Here is a 25,191-nt window from a genome sequence, read left to right on the forward strand (position 1 = left end):
GAGTATTGGGCTGAAGCAGTTGCAAGTTCAACATACATACTAAATAGATGTCCAATGAAAGAGTAATAAATAAAACACTAGAAGAATCTTGGAAGAAAAGGAGGCACAATATAGCACATTTGAGAATATTTGGTTGTTTGGCATACTCATTGGTACATCAAGAAGTGACACAAAAATTGGAAGATAGAGGAGAGAAGTACATATTTGTGGGATATTGAACAATCCAAGGCATAAAGGCTATACAATCTCATCACAAAGAAGTTAATAATAAGTCGTGATGTTGAGTTTGTAGAAGAAGAAGCATGGGATGGCATCTTGGATAAGTCAACTATGATTGCAGCTAGTGTTCCACAAGAAAATGAAGAAAATGAAACTCAAGATGTGCATTCTACAACACAAACTATTGTTTCTAAAAAAACCTAAAAGAGCACCTACCACTCAAAACACTACTACCCCAGCAAGCACTAATAGTAATGAATCCTCTAATCCAACACTTGAATCATTAAGATCAATGTCTATAAACATTTCAAGGAAGACACGAAGCCTTAGAGACATATATGATGAATTACAAGAGGTTGAATATGATGATTTATGCATTAATTTTGCACTCTTAGCACATGCTAATCTAATTCATTTTTAAGATGCTATTAAAGATGACAAATGGATTTCAGCCATGGATGAAGAAATTCATTCAATAGAAAAGAATGACACTTGGGACTTAGTAGATCTTCCTAAAGGCAAGGATGTCATTGGAGTTAAATGGGTATAAAAAAATAAATATAATGCTGATGGAAAAGTAGAGAAACACAAGGCAAGACTAATAGCCAAAGGCTTCACACAACAATTGGGTATAGACTACAATGAGACATTTGCACCCATGGAAAGATTAGACACTATCATGTCAATTTGTCAAAAAGTGTTTGATGTACACACAATATTGTAGTCTTTTTTAGGATAGTTTTAAATTTGGAGGCATGTCTATCCATTAAATATGTTCAATTTATAGCCTTGACTTAGTCCCTTTATTGTATTATTATCTTACACTACACAACAATTAATTTTGGCTATTTAGTTACAATCTATTAAATGATACAAACAATACTATGTTTTCTTCTATTAGCTCGCAAACTATAAATATAAAATTCTAAATATAGGCACTCATGATGGAAAAATGATGCACACTCATTAAAATAAAGGAGATGTCCTATCACATACACCATAATAAATAAGAGTTAAATTAATAAGAAGGTCTACTTGCTTATGTGAATTAGATTTCCATCAATGTTAAAAAGAGGATGAGACTCAGACAAATATAGTTGTAACAATTATCTATCCCTTCAAGCCTATGATATGATAAGTTTTTCTATGAGATATATAAAATTCCTAAGGATAATTGTATTAAGATAAGTATGGTAAATATGCATATTAAGATACAATTCAAAAAACCACATATTTTTGAAAGCAACCTTGATCTCTGGGCTTATCTCTTTGGTTGTTTTTTTTTTAAAGCATCCCTTGTCTACAATTAGAAACGCATAAATCAATATGAATTTACATATTTTGAGGCAACCAAAGATTGATACAACTACATACTTGCAATTTATCACTTGGATAGATTTTAAGATTTTATAAGCTAATGGATAGAACTCTTAAAAGTTTAGCAATCAAATCATTTGAACATTGTTGAGAAAGTAAAGATCCGGTCATTATAAACAAGCATTTATGACAAAAGATGAATTCTTTGGTTAATCCAAATTCAAGACACAAAACTTAAAGTTGTTAGCTTTTGTAGAATACCAAATGGTAATGCTTCCAAATGCTAAATCTAACAATAGAAATGATGTTGAAATTTATCTCATAGAACATTAAACAATTGCAAGCTAAATAAATACATATAGAAAGAATCAACCCATAAACACAAAACACAAGATATATGTGGGAAACCCTTCTCGAGAAAAAACCTACCACTCCAAAGCCAGACTTGACTATATTATCAACAACAACAATTACAATACAATCTACATAGACACAACTCTTCAAGTGTATTCAGTTGTGATATCAAATCTAGAACAATTCCAACAACATAAAAATGCTCTTCAAACAATGCTCTCTCACTCATGATTCTCTACAACAATGCCTTGTACTTATAGAGTTTTTGTACAAGAGGAAATAGTTTCTAAAGTGTCTACATTCAACATATTTACAAATTATTTTAGAGACTTCCTTATGCACAACCCTTGCATAAAAACAAAGCATAATAGAATAAACCACCAAAAAAAAAAAAAGCTTTATGTTTGTCTACTCCAGGTATTTTCTTGTGGAAGAATCTAGCTTCATTTAGAAACTTTCCATGAAAACACAAATAAAAAAATTAATCATGATATGCCTAAGTCACCTTATCCCAATGATCTCCCTCTTGACAAAGACCTTATAGGAGTTTCTATATCACAGCACATGCCCAAAGGCCCATAGAACAAGTACACCATCTGAACTTCTCAGTGTTCACTAACTTTGTCATTACATCCATAACTTTTTCTAGCTTCATCTTTTCATATTCCACCATATCATGAACAAAATGATACTATAAATCAATATGCTTTGTTCTAGCATGGAAAGTAGTGTAAGAATTTTCCTAAGGGAAAAATTCACCCAAGAACTAAGAACTCAAACACAAGCACATCTATAGACCAAAAATGGAGAGAGTATGATCAGAATAACAATGTATTCAATAACTTGGTTCTAAGAGTACACTAGGAGTACCTGAATATAAAGGCCTCATGAGAGCTTCTAGAATGCATAGAAGTTAGCACCATGAAGTGTCATACAACCAAGCACATGTCCACCAGATATGGATTATCCTCCATTAAGCATGAAAGTAAGTGCGGTGATGTGAGGATAAGTTGTGTACCATGTGCTCAAATAGAGTTGTGTACTCCTATGTTGTCAACACAAAAATTCATAAGGTGTGCAAACTCTTAAGTCTCACAAGTAAAAATAATAAAATAATGCAATATAATTAAATAATGCATTAACCTAAGTAAACTTAAGTAAGTGTAAATAGTAAAGTACGTATTTACACCAACACCTGCCCTTAAGTGCAAGTTAGGAGAATGCCCTTAAGCTTACAATCTAGGATGAAGATGCATAATGGGTCCCGGCTACTAGGCCATGTAAGGTACCCATGTACATAATGAAATGCAATCTCCAATATAGCAGGGAAAGAGGGAAAACCTCATGGGAAAAACCCTCGCCCAAAAAAAGAGATGAAAGTGGATGCATCGATGGATGGAGTAATCAAGACCCCCCCATGATGACATACATCTAGTATATACATAAGAAAATAAGAGAAGGAAGAGAGAAAGAATAGCCCCCCCCCCCCCCAAAAGAAGAATGTCAACAAGTGAAAGTTGCTTCAATGAAGCTGGTCCAAGAATGCAAAATGGTGTTCCTCCCCTTAGGAAGAAACAATGCCCAAGATACAGTCCTAAAGATGTATGGTGGCCCTAAAGCCTGCTCAAGTATCCTTGTACTGATGCTGAAGTTCACCCCTTCCAACCGTGCTAAAAAGAATGAATGCAGATCTGGTAAGGATGTTTGTTGAACTTGTTCCACTGAACCATCTATCTCCTCTACTCACAAAGAGACATCCACTAATTTTTGTTTATAAGGATCCACAATCATGCCAACCTGTGTAGATTGATCATGTAGAGAATGGACATGAGGGTTAGAGTGAGCCCTCACAACAACTGTAGAAGAATCATCATCAATGAGAAGATGTAAGTCCTCAAGTCTGTCTCCCAAGTCAACTAATGCTGGACTTGGAAGATGAGATGTACCATGTTGTGATGGACCTTTCACTATGGCAATGTAAGGACATGGATTGGACTGATGTGACCTGTCACTGCAACTATCGATAGAACCCCATGTGTTTAAACCTATTGAAGCACTATCACTGGTGTCATTATCAGTTTCCATTGTGTATGAAGTGTGGAGAGGAGTAGAGGACAAGCTTGGTGAACTTTCCTCAAAGTGAACAACCTTCTCCACAAAAATCTCATGAGTCTCTGGATCCATAAGTCTGTAAGCCTTCACATTATCATCATAACCAATAAAGGTACAAGGCCTAGATGTCGGTGCCTTGCAACTCCTAGAAGAAAGGTTTGCCCATGCTAGACAATCAAAGACTCTAAGGTGACTCACAACTAGTTTTCTATCGCACCATGCCTCAAAAGGAGTCTTGCCATCTAAGGCTGGATGAGGAGATCTTTTAGGTATGTGAGTAGCACTGCTAATGGCTTCAACTTCTAATGTAGTACTGAGAGACTTGGCCTTTATCATGCAACTTTCCATGGTCTTAAGAGTCCTAATCCTCATAGGTGCAATATTTGTCTTATGCGGACTAAATGCTGATGAGTTCTGAAGATCAATCCCCTCAATCTTGCAAAAGTTCTTAAGTCTCCTATCCACATATCTATTCTCATTGTCCAACCTTAGTACTTTGATGGCTTTCCTTGACTTGTGTTCAACATGAGTCTTGAAGTCTTGGATTTTATGAACTACTTCACTCTTATGATGAAGGAAAAAGACCCAAGTGAATCTTGAAAAGTCATCAACAAATGCGAGTATGTAGCAGTCTTGGCTAACTGAAGTCACTGCAAATGGTCCTACTAATACCATTTAAACTAGTTGAAGAACAACTGGAGATCAAGAAGACTTCCCTTTATCATACTTCTTCTTGAGATGCATATCCATTGAACAAGATGAATACTCCCCCTTAGAAAAGCTGATATTAGGTAGACCTTTGACCATGCATTTTGAGCAAAGTTGCTGAAGAGAGCAGAAGTCAAGGTGACCAAACCACTCATGCCATAAGTTGTTTGAAGTAGAGTGAGTAAACAAGGCTTGGGAAGGACTCTTAGACACAAAGTGGGAGAAGGAATAAAGCCTCTTGTCATCATTGACTTTTCCCACTACTACCAATGAATCATCTTTGAGACTTTACACCATCACTGAATCAGGAAGGAACTCAACCTTATAACCATCTCCAAGGTGAGTGATTTGGTAAACTGATAGTAGATTGGAACTTAGATTTGGAACATAGAGAACATATTTGGATTCCCCATCTTCCATTTCTACATGTCCTTTCCCTTCAACTTCCATTTTAGCATCATCTCCCATGAAGATGTGTGGCACCTTTGACTACTTCAATAAGACTTGCTTTGAAGAACCCATGTGATAAGAGGGACCTGAGTCAAGTATCCATTCTGAAGAAGAATTTGTGTTAGCCATAAGTGCTTGACCTTTACCCTTCAAGAGGTTGGAGTAGAATCCTTGGAAGTACCTGGCACTTGAATTCTATTCTTCTTGAGTAGATTTTCTAACTCATCGATTCTTTTTGTCTTGCAATGATGCTCATCATGATTTGGATTTTTGAAATATGCACAAAAGAGTTTGTCCTTATTTTCATTACTTCCCTTCTTGTTTGAAGAAGAACCACCTTGTTGAGAGGAGTCATGTTGTGTCTCAGATTGTGTTTTCTACTTCCACTGCTTCTTCTTGTTGTTGCTTTTTCCCCCTTGACTTGATTTGTGGTCATCACTAGCCACTAAGGCTTTGGTCTTAGATGACTTGAGAAGTCCAAAATCCACCAAGTGAGATTGTTCAACAATCAACATGTCTACAAATCCATCAAAGGAAGGCTTCTGGTAAGTAGATCCCATGGTTAACCTGTGAGTATTAAAACTCCAAACAAAGTTGGCATACTCAGAAGGTAGCTTCTTCAGGATGTGATGAATCAACCTATCATCCTTCATGGGATTTACACAATCTTTTAGAAGTGCCCTATACTCATTGACTTTGATGATGTAATCCTAAATTGTGTCATAATTCTTAGGATCCAAGAGAAGTAGATCATCTTCAATCTAAAATCCCTTTTCTTCATTCACTTTACCATACAACTGTTCAAGTTTATCCCAAGCTTCCTTAGATTCTAAAAAATTTTTAATGTGAAAGAGAAGATCCCCATGTAAAAAACTCCTAAGTACACCTAAAGCCTATTGTTATTGTCTTGTCCAATCAATGAGTTCTTTAGCATCAGTAGGTTTGGTAATTGTACCATCAACATAAAGACTATATCCTTTTTCCATTATTCTACTCCAGGCAATATCTTTCCATGTAGAATAGTTGCGTGAAGTTAGAGGAGGACATTTAAAACCCATGATGCAGAAACAAAAAGAGCACAAAAATAGAGACACAAGAACATAGTGCACACTCCCCCTTTTCACTCAATCAAAAGAGCCCCCCAAAAAAAATGCTTTGGCACTTTATAAGTAGTGTGTTTACAATGGGCCACTTGTCAAAATGAACAAAGTGGACTTTCTAATTTTGCTTTAACAACTACCTTATAAGGCTGAAATCTATCACTTAAGCACTGTAGCTTAGATTTACAACAATTTTGAAAAGAATCAAAGCATTACATTGCCAAAGAAGGCCTAATTCTGAAAGTGAAAAATTTGTCCACACAACCCTAAAATCTGACTTTAGGTCTAGAAACTAGACCAAAAAAATGCACTTTCAAAAAATAATATAACATGCAAAAGTGACCAGATGTGCCCGTACGGAGCTTCTAAAGTTGCAAAATGCAAGATTATGTAGGTACAATCACCAAAAAATGCAAATTCTATAAAATCTGTGCACCAAGACTAGAAAACAACACCACCACTAAACAATTTAGGAAATTCTACCTGATTTCAAAAAACATTGCACCTGAATCAGAGTCTGGATGTCCAAGTTATGGGCTCGCAAAGTTAGGCTGCCAAACTAAAAAACAATCTGGAGAGGGGTCTAGAGGTCAAACTGCAAGTTTAAAATTTACGGTCAAATGGCCATCAACATAGTTAAAAAATGCCCTAGAATGACATCCAGATGGGTGTTAATTTTAACATAGAAAAATGATGATGTCAGCAAGGAAAAGTCACCTTTGGGTGACATGGCAGCCGAGGTGTTAGTCCATACTGTACGGATGACATGTGTCAGGCCATATGTTGATTTGGCAGTCCAAATGATAAGTTGGCAGTCATTGATAGGTCACTACTCAGTAGGCAAGTGATGTGGCCATAAGGAGGGTTGAGAGGGTAGTTTTTCGCGTGGCTCTAATGACATGGTGATGCTTGGCCAGATCCTGAGTCTGCAAGTGCCAGAAATGAATCTTCATGGAAGAAGAAAAAAGATAGTGCTATTTTTAATACTGCAGACTGGCCAAAATGTTACAGTCGTGTCGAATTTTGTGCTAGGAATGATACATGCACCAAATTTTGAAAAAAATCAATGCTATGAAATGAAACAGCACTAGAAATGGACTTGCTATGGCCGAGAGTTTTAAAGTGCACCTTGTTTAGTCCCACATCCATAGTGGTTTATGGCTCTGCACTTTAAAGAAAAGGAATTTCGCAGTCCTTAAATTAAATAAGGAGGTCTTCGGGGTGTGGAGACTCTCGATTGTGTATGATGTGGTGGTTGGCTGGGAAATTATTTTGCACCATTGAATTTTGAACTCTACCTGTCATCAGTTGTCATGAAGAGTACGGTCGTAGAATTATTGTTTGGCCATTGCTTTGAGTGGGTTTAATATAATATGCTGAATGACTACTAAATAAATTAAACCCTGTGGCAAAATAATCAACCTTCTGAATGATAGATCGAAGATGTCACTGCCTGGGTTTGTCAAAAAAAATTTCTCTGTCATGTGCCCAAAGGGCCAAATTTTTTTTGCAAAATATATTGATGAAAATTAACAAAGAAAATGTAGATCTGAAAAAATGAAATTACAGATCTAAAAATAAAATCATACCCATACTGCAAATCAGGCCTTCGGGTTTCAATTTGCAAAAAAAATTTGCTTCACGGTTGACTTTGGGCCAAGGTAGGCATGCTTATAGTCAATTTTCATCGGTTCAGCATTCCAAACGCAATGGCAAGGTCAAATCTGGTGTTGGACACTCCCAATTTTTATAACACATCAAATTCAGGCTAAGGTGATGAAGCAAGCAAGAGGTCTCGAATGGCTTGTGATGAGAAAATTTCTATGCTTTGATACCATGTAAGAATTTGCCTAAGGGAAAAATTCACCCAAGAACTAAGAACTCAAACACAAGTACATCTGTAGACCAAAAATGGAGAGAGTATGATCAAAATAACAATGTATTCAATAACTTGATTTTGAGAGTACACTAGGAGTGCTTGAATATAAAGGCCTCAGGAGAGCTTCTAGAATACATAGAAGTTAGCACCATGAAGTGTCATACAACCAAGTACATGTCCACCATATGTGGATTATCCTCTATTAAGCATGAAAGTAAGTGCGGTGATGTGAGGATAAGTCTACAAGGGTGGGACACGCAAATTAGTATTGTAGACACCATGTGCTCAAATAGAGTTCCATATTCCTGTGTTGTCAACATGACAATTCACAAGGTGTGCAAACTCCTATGTGTCTCACAAATAAAAATAATAAAATAATGCAATATAATTAAATAATGCATTAGCCTAAGTAAACTTAAGTAAGTGTAAATAGTAAAGTACGTATTTACACCAACAAGTAGCATTCTTTGCCAAACAGATAGCACTTTGGTTGTCACAATAGATAGTAATTTGTCCTACATCAAAACCAATATCATAACACAATCTATTAAGCCAAATGGACTCTTTAGAAGCATGAGTAGTTGCAATGTACTCTTCTTCCATAGTGGACAAAGTAGCTACAACCCATCACTTACTCATCCAACTAATTGCACCACCAAACATCATGAAAACATATGCATTGGTGGGTCTTCTACTATCAATGTCACCTGCCCAATCAGAATCCACATATCCATGAATGTAAATAGAAAATTGAGATACAAAAGAGTTTCCATGAAAACATAAGAAATACTTGTATGTGCCTTCCACATATCCGAACACATTTCTTAACTACATCCTAATGTACCCTTCCAGGATTAGCCCTATATCGACTAAGGACTCCCACTGCTTGGGAAATGTGTTGTCTTGTACAAAAAATAGCATATATCAAGTTGGAAACAACACTCACATAAGGTACTTGAGACATGTCCTCCATATCTGTAGGAGATTTTGGACAATCCTCCTTAGATATATTTGTTCCATGTAACATTGGAACAACTAACTTCTTGTAAACTATCATGCTAAATTTCTCCAACACAAAGTTAACATAATTTCTTTGGCTCGTCCAAATATTTCTACTAGTTCTATCTCTAATGATCTCAATCCCAAGAATATATCTAGCTACACCTAAATCTTTCATCTCAAAATATGCTGCTAACTGAGACTTCAAATCTGAAATCATTCTTTTACCATTCTTGGGTGAAAGTACAAATTTGTGTCACCATTGGGGCTAACTTTTAGGTCCGACGGGATCAGATCTGACTGAATGGATTCCAGGGGGATTGAACCTAGCCAAAACAACATGGCACTAACTATATGCCAAGTTGCATGGACATGTCCATAGGGGTCCGATCGAATGGTTGAACTGGGTTCAGCTAGATCCCTTCTACCTGAAATGGCAAAAATTATATAATTTGCAAAAAGACAAATTTGCCTGTCATTTTCATCATATGAGCTTGTGAGAAATGCGGAGTGAGAAGAGCTAAAGGAGATATTTTGTTGGATCAGGAATGTCAACAGTTCCCATTAATTTTTTAATATGTTTTAAGTTTTATTTTATGTTTTATTAGGTAGAAATATGGTTTTTAATGTGTATTTTTAATGTAGATTGTTCTAAAGAGTTTAGTTTATTAATATTATTATACATTTTTATTTTTAAGTACTCTAATATGAGATGAAGTTTAGAAAATGTATTGAAATTAAGTAAATCTTAGAAATTACTAGAGAAATTATTAAATATTATTTATAGAAAATTGTAGAAAATTATGTAGAAAATTATATAGAAAATTTAGAAGAGATTATCAAAGTTAGGAAATTTTGAAACTTTATAAAATATTAGCAAATTTAGAAAATATTAGAAAATTTGAAAAATACTACAACAATTAGAAACTTTTGAAACTTTAGAAACCAATAAATTTTTTTATTAAATATAGAAAATTAGTTAGATGTAAATTAGAGATTTTAAATATATATATATATATATATATATATATATATATATATATATATATAAATTTATTACAAATCATTAGAAATTGTTATAAAGGTAAAGGTTTAAAAACGACTGTAAACTAGTAACTAAAACCATCAGATTGAACTAAATCAGACTTTACCTCTTATCGTCAACACAAATAAATTCTAATTGAAACCTTAACATTGAACCTTAAGCAAAAGCAAAACTTAACAATAAATGTAATTAAATCACAACATTAAACCTATTCAAATTCGAACTAAAAATCTCACATTGAATTAGATTAGACTCTAACTCCTATATTGAACTTTAAATCCAAATATGTTGATCCAAACTACTTTCTAAACCCTAAATTTCTCTCTAAACCATACACCACTCTCTAACCATATAATGTAAAAAGCTCTCTCTCTCTCTCTCTAAACAACTCTCTAAACCCCATAATCCATAACATAACTTCATCACTCCCACTCCTAAACACCATCTCTCTAAACCCTAAACCACTCTCTAAACCCTAAACTCCATCTCTCTAAATACTAAATCACTTTGTAATTCCTAAACCCCATTTTTGTAAACCCTAAAACACTCTCTATCTCCTAAACCCCATCTCTCTAAACCCTAAACTACTCTCTAAACCCTAAACTGCTCTCTAACCCCTAAACTCCATCCCTGTAAACCTAAAACACTCTCTAACCCCTAAACCCCATCTCTCTAAATACTAAATCACTCTATAACTCCTAAACCCAATCTTTGTAAACCCTAAAACACTCTCTAACTCCTAAACCCCATCTCATCTCTCTCTCTCTCTCTCTCTCTCTCTCTCTCTCTCTCTCTCTCTCTCTCTCTCACACACACACACACACACACACACACAACCTCATCTATCCCAAACCTAACCCATAAGCCCTAACATAACTTCATCTTTCCCATCTCATCTATCTCTCTCTTACATAACTTCATATATATATATATATATCTTATAACCTCATCTATCCCAACCCTAACCCATAATCCCTAACATAACTTCATCTCTCCCCTCTATCTCTCTCAACTCCTAAACCTAATCTCTTTAAACCTTACACTACTCTCTAATCCCATTTAATCACTAATGTAACTTTATTTCTCCCATCTCATCTATTTCTCTCTCTCTCTCTCTCTCTCTCTCTCTCTCTCTCTCTCTCTCTCTCTCTCTCTCTCTCTCTCTCTCACATAATCTCATCTATCCCAACCCTAACCCATAATCCCTAACATAGCTTCATTTCTCCCCTCTACCTCTCTCTAAATCCTAAACCCCATCTTTGTAAACCCTAAACCACTATCTAACTCATAAACCCCATCTCTCTAAACCCTACACTACTCTCTAACCCCATTTAATCCCTAATGTAACTTCATATCTCCTATCTCATCCATCTCTCTCTCTTGCATAACTTCACATCTCTATCTCTCTCTCATAACCTCATCTATCCTAACCCTAACCTATTATCCCTAACCTAACTTAATCTCTCCTCTCTATCTCTCTCTAACTCTTAAACCCCATCTTTGTAAACCCTAAACCACTATCAAACTCCTAAACCCCATCTCTCTAAACCATAAACCACTCACTAACCCCATTTAATCCCTAATGTAACTTCATCTCTCCCATCTCATCTCTCTCTCTCTCTCTCTCTCTCTCTCTCTCTCTCTCTCTCTCATAACCTCATCTATCCGAACCTAACATAACTTCATCTCTCTCTAAGTCCTAAAACCCATCTTTGTAAACCTTGAAACAGTTCTAACTCCTAGATCCAATCTCTCTAAATTCTAAATGACTCTCTAACCCCATTTAATCCATAACATAACTTCATCTATCCCATCTCATCTCTCTCTCTCTCTCTCTCTCTCTCTCTCTCTCTATATATATATATATATATTCATAACCTCATCTATCCCAACCCTAAATCCCTCTCCAACTCCTACACCCCATCTCTTTAAACCCTAAATTGCTCTCTAACTCCTAAACCCTATCACTCTAAGCCATGAACTGCTCTCTAACCCCATAATCTCTAAACTTGTTATCTAAATTATAGTTGTACCTATTATTGAAAAAAAATGTAATGTAGTTAACATTTCTTTATATGTTGTACAATAGGTTTATCTAGCAAGATTCATTTAGTGTGTTTTGATTCAATTGGTTTATATAATAATCTATGTATATATGTATATGTATGCATGTGTAGATCTCTATTATCATCTATCTAGTTTTCTTTGTTTATATCTTTCATGATTATGGAATCAAGGGGTAGTGATTCTAGAGAGGCCAATGTACATGGTCGTCCTCATAGTGGTTCATCCCATAGATCAACTACTAGTACCTAGGATAGAGAGACATTATTCAATGATACTATTTAGTGCTTATAGAGTGCACTTGATGCTATTGATCAGAGTCTATAGGCTTCACCTACCCTAAAACATAGGGATAAGGTGATTGCAATTAGAGATGAGCTTATTAGCATGATGCATATTGTCTAGGGTTTTAACCCTTATGATAGTGTTAGTTTAGACACTTTTTATAGTAATCTATCATGTACTATTGGTGGTGGTTTGTGATGGAGGGAGATAGATGAGATGGTCTTAGTGGAGAGTGTGAAGAACATGTTCCCACATTATCAACCTTTGAAAAAGGTCAGAGGGTATCACGCTATAAGGTGTACTGATCCATTAGTGGGAACTTTCATGTATCCTCATTGGTTGGCTACACATCAGATGTGGCCCCAAAAGGATAAGTTCCCTTTATATTTTTGTAAACAATTATTTGCAAAATTTCATCTACATCAAGAGGTTTATTGCACTAATATCCCTGGGAATGCTAGGTAGGGTCAAGGTAGGTTTACAAATAAATTTAGACACATAGATACTCTTGCACCAGTTAATAAATGGGCATTGATTTGTCCAAACCTTTGGTGATGTCAAAATGTTTGGAGTTAGTTGTAGCTAGAGATACAGTGGTAGATGATACACATAGAGATGTGTATGAGAGTATTGCCGCTATTGCTACCTAGGTGCATGAGATGTCTTTTGATCAAGTGCATAGATATATGACATGGTCATGATCTACATTTATAGGTGGTCACACTGTTGCATCATCTTCAAGTGATGATATGTATCATGAGGTTTACATCTCATCTCCATTAGATGTCTTAGTAGAGTCTTCAATAGACTGATTGAGTGCTATGAGTAAATGTTTTTCCATTGATCTACTTTTAGCCTATCAAGATATATAGTTGTTGATTGGACAACCACTTATGCAGTGCCATTATATGTGATTAGTATCATCAGATGTACATCAAAGGTAGAGGAATGTCAAGAGCAAGAGGACATATATGTTGTAGGTACAAGTCCACCACAAACCACAATTGAGGAGGTTGCAACCCCCTATTGAGGTAGGTTCTTACCAACCATGACGTTCATTGTTCACAAATATGCTTATAGATCTTACACTTGACATCAGAGATGTGATCTTTAGTGATACAAACTTGAGTGAGATAGGTAGGGATATATTTGTGAAGATAATGGCATATGGGGACTTGCAGATACCTATGCATTCTGTGAAGTAGAAGATATAGGTAAATATTTACAAACATGTCTATTCAATTGGACCTATAGATCTTAAATTTAAAACTTTAGTAAACTATAACTTGTGACATATTTGTTTCTTCTATTGAATACAGATTGAATCTGTAGTTTATGAGCGTGGAGATGGACAAATAACTATCGACCATAGGCATCATGATTTGTAGGTAAATTTAATTTCACTTATGCTATTATTTAAATTAAAGTTATACACATGCTCATGATAATTTGTTTTTATATTGGACACAGGGTTTGAGATCTCATCTCAGTTGATCACATCGTGGAGCATGATGTGATCATGTTTGATATTCATATATGTCATAAACATGATGTTTGATATTGATTTATGATGATATCATTTCTAGATTTATAGCTATGGGGCATTTTAGATTTACAACACAGTCATATTTGACATATCTCATATTAGCATGAGTTATATGACCATTTGCATTTATAGTAGGCATATATATGATATTTTGATCACTTATTTGACCATTTACATTTATAGTTGACATATTTGATATTTTCATGAGTTATGTGAATGTTTACATTTTTATAGTTGACATATATGATTTTTTTCATGAGTTATGTGACCATGTTTATATGCAGTTGATATATTTGATATTTATATTTATAGAATATGTTTTACATAAATGTGGAAACATATTTTTGAAATATCTCCTACATTTTTATTTAGATAATTGTTAATGTGTAATAAATTTATGTGTTATATAAATTAATGAAAATATGTGTTACATAATTTTGTAGGTGTTTTGTAAAAGTGTATAGCAAATGTACATGTAAATTTAGAAATAAATACATTCTTTTAAAGATAATTCTTAATGTATAATAAGTTTATGTGTTCTATAAATTAATAAAAATATGTGTTACATAATTTTCTAGGTGTGTCATAAAAGTGTACATAGCAAAATTATATTTTTTAGATAATTGTTAATGTGTAATAAATTTACATGTTCTATAAATTAATGAAAATACATCTTACATCATTTTCCAAGTGTTTTGTAAAAGTGTATAAATATTGAAAAAACAAAAACATGTATAACTATTGAAAAACAATGAATGTATATATAAATTTGAAATATTTTTATGAATCATTAAACCTATCTAGATCAATCAGGATGTTGTTGATATATATGGTTGGGATCCTCTTTATCTTTAATAATCTCTTCTAACTTTTCATGGTTCTCGATATCTAACCTCCACTTTGGTTTGCTACATCCCTTTTTTGGCATAATGTCAAACTAAATCTTCATGGCTAAAACCATGTGGCTGTAATGTAAAACCTTTTGGCCAAGCATGCATTCAATAAATTGAACACCATTGTGGTCAATTTTTGTTTGCTAATAATAGGTTCCTACAAAATAAGATTTATACTTCATTTAGTATTCTTAATAATATAAAAAAGAAATAATTATTTACAATTAATCTATCACTCTCTAATTATTTGTATACATCTCATAAGAGGATAATCTATACATTCTATAACAACTAAACTAGTTGGATAAGACTAGTCATCATCATCTGTACATAGTTCAATCAACTTGATTTTTTCTTTTGTGATCTAACTAAATAATAAACCACACCTTCCACATTTTGAGGATCTACATTGATAGCAAAGATGTCACCTACAAATGTACAAAAATAATGGAAACTATAAATAAATAAATATGAAGACAAATTAATATTAAAATGAAACATGTTTGTAGAAACTCACTTGGAACAACTAAATTAGAAACACATTCATAATCAGCTGAATACATAGGATTATGAATGTCTATGTCATTGTCATCTTCTTCATAAGGGGTACTTTTGATTATGTTTGTCCATGTCCATTCAGAGACATAGCCAGTCACAATATTATTGCATTGACCCATTGCATTGTTTTGAATGTAGACATCACAACAACATAATTTTTCTCTTACATGAATTACTAGAGGTTTGTGTTGTCTAGTAGTCATTAGTTGATGCAATCTTCTAATTCCAACAATGGGTTGACAATTATAAGGATTTGATCGATCAATATTTATAACACATTAAATTGGAAAGTATCTACGTTAGTAATCAAAATATTAAAGTAATCATGTCAAAGAAAAATAGAAATCTTACCTTTCACTTCCCATAAAAAATGTTTATTATATGTTGTATCACTAGGAGAAAAATGATATTTGCACCATTCAACAACTTGATTTTCTTCTTGATGCTCCAAAAATGACAAACCAAGAGCCTCAGGGCATGGCAAGAAAAGAAGGGGAATTAGTCAAGTTAGGAAAAAGTTCCTCTTTACCTTTAGATACCTCTCAAAAAATTGAGGATGATCGGGTTGAGGAAAGGATCCTCATGCTTGGAGAAGTGAAAGGTAAGGCTGCCTCATAGAAAGGTTTTCAGGAGTTTGGGATGGACAATTTCCCTAGCGAGGAAGAGCCTAAACTGGGTTCCACAGAGGAGGAAAAGGAAAGAGAAATTAAGGAAATTATCATCTTTCAGGACCTAGAGGAAAACTTGGTTTCCACCAGAGAAGGAGTGACTAGAACAAGAAAAAAGGAGGACTTGGTGAAAGATCTGGACCAAAGGGTAGATCTTCTCAGCACCCCAAAGAATGGTCACAAGGCTTCTAGATCCTTGAAGTTTGTAAAGAAGGGAGAGACACCCCAGAAGAAACAAATCAAAGATCTATCTACAACTTCTTCTGTGATGACCAGGAGCAGCTGCAAACCAGATGTGGGCTCTACTACCAAAGTAGGTAGAAAATTAGAGAGGGAGTCCAAAGAGGAGGAGACTAGAAGAAGTTTGGTAAATGGGTGCCAAAGCACTCTGAAGGATTTTCATAAGAATAAAAAATGAAGATCATCTCATGGAACATTAGGGGCCTAAATGGTGCCCATAAACAAGAAATTATTAGGAATCAATTGGAGACCAGAGACTTGACATTTTGATGATCCAAGAAACAAAAATGAAAAAGGATTCATTGATAAATATTAAGTTTAGCAACATGATGAGTGGGGAGGCATCAGACTCTGATGGAGCCTCTGGGGGTCTACTAACATTATTCAAGACCAAAATTTTCAAGGTGGAATCAGTCTTCAATGTAGGTAACATTCTTTTTTGTAAAGTGTTCCATATCCATTCCAATGAATTTTGGTTTTTGCTTAATATATATGCTCCCAATAACAAGAGAGATAGAAAGTCCTACTAGTCTAGAGAAGAAGGGCTGGTACAGAATAGCGACATGAAGAAAGGAATCATTATGGGAGACTTCAATACCCCTCTTCTGGACAAGGAGAAGAAGGGTGGTCTACCTCAGGACTGGGATATCAAGCATGACCTTTCTAACTTCATTAATGGATTGACTTTTCTAGATCTGGACCTAATGGGAGGTGCTTCACTTGGTCCAATAAACACATATGCAATGATTGTATTCAGGTTAGACTGTATAGAGCTCTCATTTCTCCTGATTGGCTACAGTCTTCCTCTTGCAAGCTAGCTCTTTTGCCTAGAGTTGGATCTGACCACTCCCCTATCTCCCTCTTTATTGTTCCTTCTAATCCATTTAGACCTCCTCCCTTTCATTTTGAGAAAATGTGGAATTCCCACCCTGACCTTTTAGAAAGAATTAGGGTCTGGTGGAATATAGAAGTGGAAGGCATTGCAATGTTCAGGGTTGCTAGAAAACTCAACAATGTTAAAAGGATGGTTAAAGCTTGGAATAAGTCAAATTTTGGTCACATATTCTCTCTTAAAGAGGATCTCTCTAAAAATCTCTCTTCTATCCAAGCCTCCATTCAGGAAAATGGGTATGATGCCTTGAATAGGGAAGAAGAGCTATCCATCCTGTCTGATTTACATGACATCATTAGCAAAGAGGAAAAGTTCTAGAGGCAAAGATCTAGAATCATCTGGCTCAAGGAAGGAGACTAGAACACAAAGTTTTTCCATTTAACTACTCTTAAACATAGAGAAAATAATAGGATTTATGGCTTGAAGAAAGACCAGCATGTGTTGACAAAGGAAGAAGATATATCAAATGAAGCTATTTCTTTTTTATCCTCCCTGCTATCTTGGGATCCTTTTCTCTCTAAAGTGGACTAGGATGATATTGATTCTTGTATTCCTTAGATCCTCCAATCACACCATAATAATGTGCTCTGGACCATTCCTTCTGATTTCGAAGTAAGAGAAGCTCTTTTTTCTCTTCTAGCAGATAAATTGCCTGGCCCTGAGGGTTTTCCCACCTTCTTTTCCCAAATGTAATGGCCTATCATTATGAAGGATGTTGTGAAGGCAGTTCAGGAATTCTTTGGTGCTAGAAGTATTCTGAAGGAAATAAACTCTACATTCTTAGTTCTTATTCCCAAAGTGCCAGGAGATGACACTTTGGATAAGTTTAGACCCATCAGTTTATGCAACTCCTTTTATAAAATCATCTCAAAGGTGCTCACTTCGAGGTTACTTAAGATTCTCCCCCTAATTATCTCTCAACAACAATCTAGTTTTGTTCTGGGGAGACATATTTTAGATTTGATTATTATGGTGCATGATGGGATTCACTCTATAGAAGCTAGAAAGAGAGAAGGGATGTTACTCAAACTAGACATGTCCAAAGCTTATGATCAAGTTGATTGGTCTTTTTTAGATTTGGTGTTGAAGGATTTTGGCTTTGATGTAAAATCATGTAAGCTAATCTCCTAGCTGGTCACCACTCCCTCTCTAGCTATTTTAGTTAATGGATCCCCCTCTGATTTCTTCAAACCTACTAGAGGCCTATGTCAGGGGGATCCTGTCTCACCTATTCTCTTTATTATCCTAGAGGAATGCATTGGCAGACTCATGGAGAAGAAAAAGAAAGAAGGAAGAATCAAAGGTTTTAAACCTTCTTCCAAATGCACCCCCTTTATGCATCAAAAATTTGTTGATGATACTATTATGGGTGGACAGGCCTCAGTCAAGGAGGAAAAGGCTATGAAAGACACTTTGGACACCTATTCTAGAGGGTCGAGGTAGCTCATGAATTAGGACAAAAGCTCTATCTTCTTTATCAATACTCCAGAGGAAAGATATAAGAGAATATCCAGAATCCTGGGATGTCAGGTGGGGAAGCTTCCTTCTACCTACCTTGGTCTCTGCTTGGGAATGACCCCTTCAGATTCCTTCTAGAATGACATCATGAAAAGGTTCAGTAAGAAATGGGCAGGCTAGAAAGGAGCCATTCTTAGCCAAGCTAGAGAATGTCAACTAGTTAAATCCATCCTTCAAAACTTGTCGATATATGCTCTAAGCCTTTTTACCATACCAGTGAAATATGCTGAGAGGATGGAGAAAATCTAGAGGGATTTTTTATGGATGGGAGCTAAAAGGAATAAAAGGTACCCCCTTGCTACATGGGACAAAATTTGCCTCCCCAAGAAGAATGGAGGTCTAGGAATCAAGAAGCTCATTCACCTCAATAAGGCCCTCTTGGCAAAGAAAATCTAGCACATCTTTAGTAGCATGGGGGAATGGAGAGACACTGTAGTAAATAAGTATATAAAGAGGCCCTCTATTCAGTTCACCCTCTTCAGTGAGGATATCCCAAGAGGTTCTGTTGTTTGGAATGGTTTCTTAAAAGCCAGGGACTTGGCTAACTCAAAAGTTTCCTAGAAGCTGGGTAATGGGGAGGATATTCTGTTCTGGTGTAACAATTGGCTTTCTCAAGGCCCCCTTATGAACAACCCTAGCTATGGATTTTGGGCTAATGATTGCATCAACCTTAATGGACATAAAGTCAGCAATTACAGGACCAAATAGGGTTGGAGGGACCTTTCCATTATCTCAGATGACCTCAAACCAATGATGATCATGCTTAATTCCTTGTCCCTTAGCAACAATAAAGATGAACTAGTTTGGAGGGATAATGCCAATGGGCTCTATTTGGTTTCCTCTGGGTACTCTACTTTATGGAGCTTAAAAGAGTCTCCCCCTTGGTTGAGGTCTTGGATCCCTGGCCTCATGCCCAAAGTCAACATGTTTTTTTTGGTTGGCTCTTCAGGATAAAAATCTAACCTAGGAAAATCTCATCAAAAGAGGTCACATCATGTCCAGCAGATGTGTTTTGTGTAAAAAGAGTTAGAGATGGGCAACCATATGTTCATTCACTATCCTTTCTCTAGAATAGTTTGGGGCTTCCTCACCCAAGACTTAGGCCATGACTGGTGCTTTCCTTCTAACCTTTTGGACTTTTTTTGTCAATTGTATGACTTGTTCAATGGGTCTATCTTGTAGGAAATTAGCTCCTAGATCCTGCCTCATTTTTGTTGGAGCATATGGAAGGAGAGAAAAAATTGGATTTTTAGAGATAGGGAGGGGCCGACTTTAGTTGTTGGGAGAAAGATTTTCAGTAACATAAAGGAAAACTTTTCTGTGAGGAAGAGGGGAGAATTTGAGATAGGAGGTAGGAAAAAGGAGAAGGTAAAAGATAGATCAAGGAAAAGACAGGAAGCCAAGTGGCTCCTCCTCCCTGAAGGCTGGCACAAAGCCAACTTCGACGGAGCCTCCAAGGGCAATCCTAGCTCCTTGGGTAGTGGAGGTGTGATAAGGAATGAAAATGGAGATAGTATTGTGGCTTTTTCTCTCCCACTAGGATTCCAAACCAATCATTTTGCAAAAGCGAACACTGCATGCAATGTTGTAAAACTAGCTTTTGAAATTGGTATTACCAATTTATGGCTCAAAGGGGATTCAAATAACATTATAAAGTGCATCATTGTAAACTCACATCCATCATGGATGATTGCAAATCTGATTGACAAGATACGTGACACCCTCGCCAAATTTAATAGAATCCACGTCACTCATTTTTTTGAGAAGCAAACCCAGTTGCCAATAGGTTTGTGAAAATTGGGGTCAGCACAAACCAAAAAATGACTTGGCATCCCAGAATTTGTTTGTCAGCAGACGTAAAAATTTTGATTGACTTGGAAAAGATCCAAGGAAGTACAAAGAAAATCAAGCTATAATTATGATTATGAAGGTTTTAAGAAATAAGGGTACTTTTCAAAATGGAAGCATGGGAAATTGTAACTGCAATGATACATTATTGATTAATCAACATGCTTTGTGGGTCTTTTTTCTCACTCACTTCTAGAGCAATAGCAGGGCTATTTTTCTCTATTTATTTCTTACTCTTGGAGGTCCCTTTCCATCATAAAGTGAGGAGCAGATGAGTAAAGAGGGTGTGCAGTGTGCAAAAATGGTAGGCAAAAGGTATAGAAAAGAGCCAGTGGGAGATTTTGAGAAATTAAGAAGTAGGGAGAAAGTGTGGGAAAAGCTAGAAGAGGCCGAGGTTACCAATTATATCATGAAGTTGCATGGTTTCAATTAGGAGGTGACCAGAAGTATGGTGGGGTCCTGGAAGGATGGTAGGGTGAAGGTGAACGGGGTCTACTTTCGAATAATGGAGGAGGTGATTGCAATTGTCACCAAAATCCCTATCAAGGGTTTTAAATTCTTCAGGAATAAGAAGCTCTTGGCCAATGTGGTTAGGGAATTTTTGGAGAGTGAGAAGGAACTAAAGGTGCTGAGAAAGATAGACACCTATTATGTCCCCGACTCCATGAAGAAGTGGTGGAGGTATGTTCTAAGAGCTATTATCAAGTACATCATGTTGGACCCTAGGTTTGATAGAGCTTGTACCCACCACTTTGTTATATTGAATCATTTCTGGGATAATGCTAATATTTCCTTTCCATATTATCTGTTAACCTCTATGAGCAAGGTGGTGGATAGCTTAAAAAAGAAGCCCACTGCAAACTCAGCTTTGCACAAGGGGCTAGTGTTGCTTATCCATGAGTACTTCAAGGCTTAGACTATAAGCATCGCTCCCCCTCAGGCAGAGAATGTGGAGTTTGGTAGTTCTAGTCACTCCTCTGACTTAGATGAAATTTAGAGCCTCAACTTTGAGGAAGGAGAGATGTCTTCTTCGAGGAAATTAGTGACTCACCAAGCTAAAAAATTGCCCTCCCCCATAACCCCTAGCAGAAAAAGCCCTAGGGATCTTGGGTAGAAGCCTCCTGAGAAGGATGAGGAGGGAGACAATGATGATGAAGAGGAGCCAAAGTATGAGGAGGTGGTTAAGGAGATGTAGGAGGAAATTAGGGATGAAAGTGGAAGGAAGATATGCAAGAGGGAGATTTTGGAGGAAGTGTGCTCTCAGTTTGAGGAGGCATTTGTGCTACCTCTATCTCTTGTCCACCTCCAAGCCCAACTTGAGGAGCAAAAAGAGGAGAATGCAAGTTATGCAGAAGGGGAAGTGCAAGTCAATGATAGGAGGAAAGCTTGGATAAACTTTAATGTCAAGAATTTGAAGATGGGCATCTTCAGGGAGGCAATTAATCCCCAAATTTTTGTGGAAAATAAAGAGGAATAGTGGCTAGAAGAAATCATTCACTCGATGATAGTGGCTATTTTGGATAGAGCTAGGGAGATAGGTATGAACCTCTTGAATAATGCTCATAACAGTATGATTGACAATTTTAGATCAATCAAATGGTTTTTCCATGAGCTGGAGGAGGTTAAAGAATAGGTGAGACATATTGAGGGAACAAGGAATGGGATGGATGCTAACAGGAGGATGGACTCGACTGACAGGCTTAGTCTGGCAGAAGGAAGGATACACAACTTGGAGAACTACAATCACAACCTTGCAAATCAAATGTTCTCTTTGTTAAGTTCCATTAACAACATCATCATCTCTCCTATAGGTTGGATCAGAGATAGAGAAATGCAGGATGATGAGGAAGGAAAAGATAGGGATGAAGCCAGAATGGAGGATGACTCTACAAAGGACAACACCATTCTTGATTAGGACCAGGGGGACCAAAGGGTGAAACAGTTGGAAGTGACAGAGAATCAACTAGCCTTCGAGGCTGCTCAGGTTATGCAAGAGCTAGAGCTAAGGAGCGAGGAATAACTCTCGCCTATTCTTTTTTTTTCTTTGTCTTTTGGCTTTTGTTCTAGCTTTAGGCCATGGTATTACTTGTCTTTTTTATTGTTCTTTTCTCAAAACTCTACTTTTTGGCTGGGCTTTATGCTTATTATTAGCCTCTAAACTTATACTTTTTTGGCTAGGCTTTCACACTTATTATCAGCCTTATATGTTTTAACTATTGGGTTTTAGGATCCCTGTAAAACTTGTTTATCTAATAAAAAACAACTTGATTTTATTTGTCTATCTTTGCACCTATATAGGAAAGAAAATTGTATCAATTTTAACAAAATAGAAAAGAATTATGTAGTAGATGGTCATATACATCAAATTTAATTAGTACATAATAATATTATACCTATGAGTTCATATTGGTGAAGTGCATGCTTTACACATGGTCCTACTCCATCATGCTCTCCTTTTCAATGACCACTTTCAAAGAAGCTCCAAAGAAGCTTAACATTTCATCTTGCATGTTGTGTTGCAAGCCAATTGAATGTATTTGCAGACTTAAACTGCCCTAGGAAAAAAATTAAAATAAATTTATGAGTAAACAAATCTATATATAATCAATTGTTTAGTTAATTAAATATGTGCATAAAATTTTAAAGTTAAACTTTCAAATACACTTACTAGCACAACCATCAAACCAAATCCAATGTTCTAAAGCATTTATCCTAGGATTTGCAAGATCATCAAAGAACATTCGAAAAAAATGAGCTACATAGCTCCTATCATGAATCCTATCATCACTAAGATAAAAATAGGCCTCCTTGATGATAATGTGGTCATCTAGATTGATATTTTCTACCCCATCCAAATCAAATTGTGCATATCTATAGGAAACTTGTGCAAAATTTGCAATTTGATCTGAGTGATAATATTTAGCTTGAATTTTAGATTGAGGGGAAAAGGTATAGTTTTTAGAGAAGTCTACAATTGACATAATACATCCTAGTGGAAAACAATTTTTTGAATCTTGAAACTGTTTGGCTTGCCATCTTGAACTATGACAATGCTAGATGTGTGGATAAATCATAGTTCTAAATTTATCCATAAACTCACCATATGGAAAATTTCTCTTCTTTACAGCTATTTTAAAAATTCTTCTCCATTCCTTTTTTGATATATCTCATACTCAAATTTATTCCACACAATTGGTGTTGAAATATCAATATTGTCCATTTCATATAGAAATTTTTGCAACTCTCTACAATGTGTGCACACATTTTTTATGCATTCTACAGGGTATGTGCAGGATCATGGTGTGCCAAAAAGTGGCGATCTGAAAAATATGTAGTTCTGAAATGCCTCAAAGAATTTCAAAATCTATTCCCACTTTTTTCCCACCCATCTTGATACTAAATGAAAACAATTAAAACCTTTATAATTCCTACTATATCTTTCAATACCAACCTTATATGGTCATCTTTAAAACATCCCAAAAATGTGTTTTTGGCATGTTCCTATGTGTTTTTTACTTCATGTAGCTGACGAATTTTTCTTAACTAAAATTTGATGTAATGAAAAGGGTTTATTAAGAATGTTCTTTGCTTTTCATAAATATAAGTTTCTTCAAATTATGAGTTCAGTAAGTAATTATTACTTATTTTCTAATGGAGTTAGCTACAAAGTGTTGATTGACATACTGGTTGAAAAATAGCTATAACTTTCAAACCGTATAAGATTTGTGAAATCCAAAAAATGTGTCACATTCTATGCTTTGACTAGTATAAGAAACAAAAAAAAAAAAAACTTAATTTTGATTTTTTTTGAACTAGTTAAGGTGGTCAGACATGGGAGTTAATTCTGAAAATAGTATAGTAGAAAATTCATAATTAATTATTTATTTGGAATAAAAATTGCCAAAAATATGCATCACATCTAGGCATGATTCTACTTTTTATATCTAAAATTATATTTAAAAATATTATCATTTGATTATGATTAAGGTGGTCAGATATACACCTACTTTTTATTTTCGCCCTGAAATTTTTGTAGTACTGCATTAAAATCCAAACTTTTGACCAATCAAATAATTTTTTCTCTAGATAAGGCCTTGTATTTTAGAAACTAGATTCAATTTGCTATATATTATTTTCTTACAACTTTTTGATATAAAGTCCATAACCACTTTAAAATTATGTGTCAAGTTGACATAACACTGATTTGCTGGTTTTTCACTGCCACTTAAGGCCATAGTTTGGTACACCATGATCCTGCACATACCCTACATTGAATTCATTTGACTCTTCAACATTATCACATAACAAATACTTGAAAATTTATATTTTGCTTCTAGGAATTATCACATCTGGCTTAAGTGTTGCCATAGTTTTTCTAAAAGATTGCAAATGAAGATGAAACTCAACATGATTTTGACAACAACAAGTTTCATGTACCTTATCTATGCATAAAAAACATGGGCACAACCTCTCAAACATTCTTTGGCAAATTTTCA

This window comes from Cupressus sempervirens, chromosome 2, assembly GCF_028749045.1.
Source record: "Cupressus sempervirens isolate cs-2001-9-10 chromosome 2, ASM2874904v1, whole genome shotgun sequence".
Taxonomy (NCBI): domain Eukaryota; kingdom Viridiplantae; phylum Streptophyta; class Pinopsida; order Cupressales; family Cupressaceae; genus Cupressus; species Cupressus sempervirens.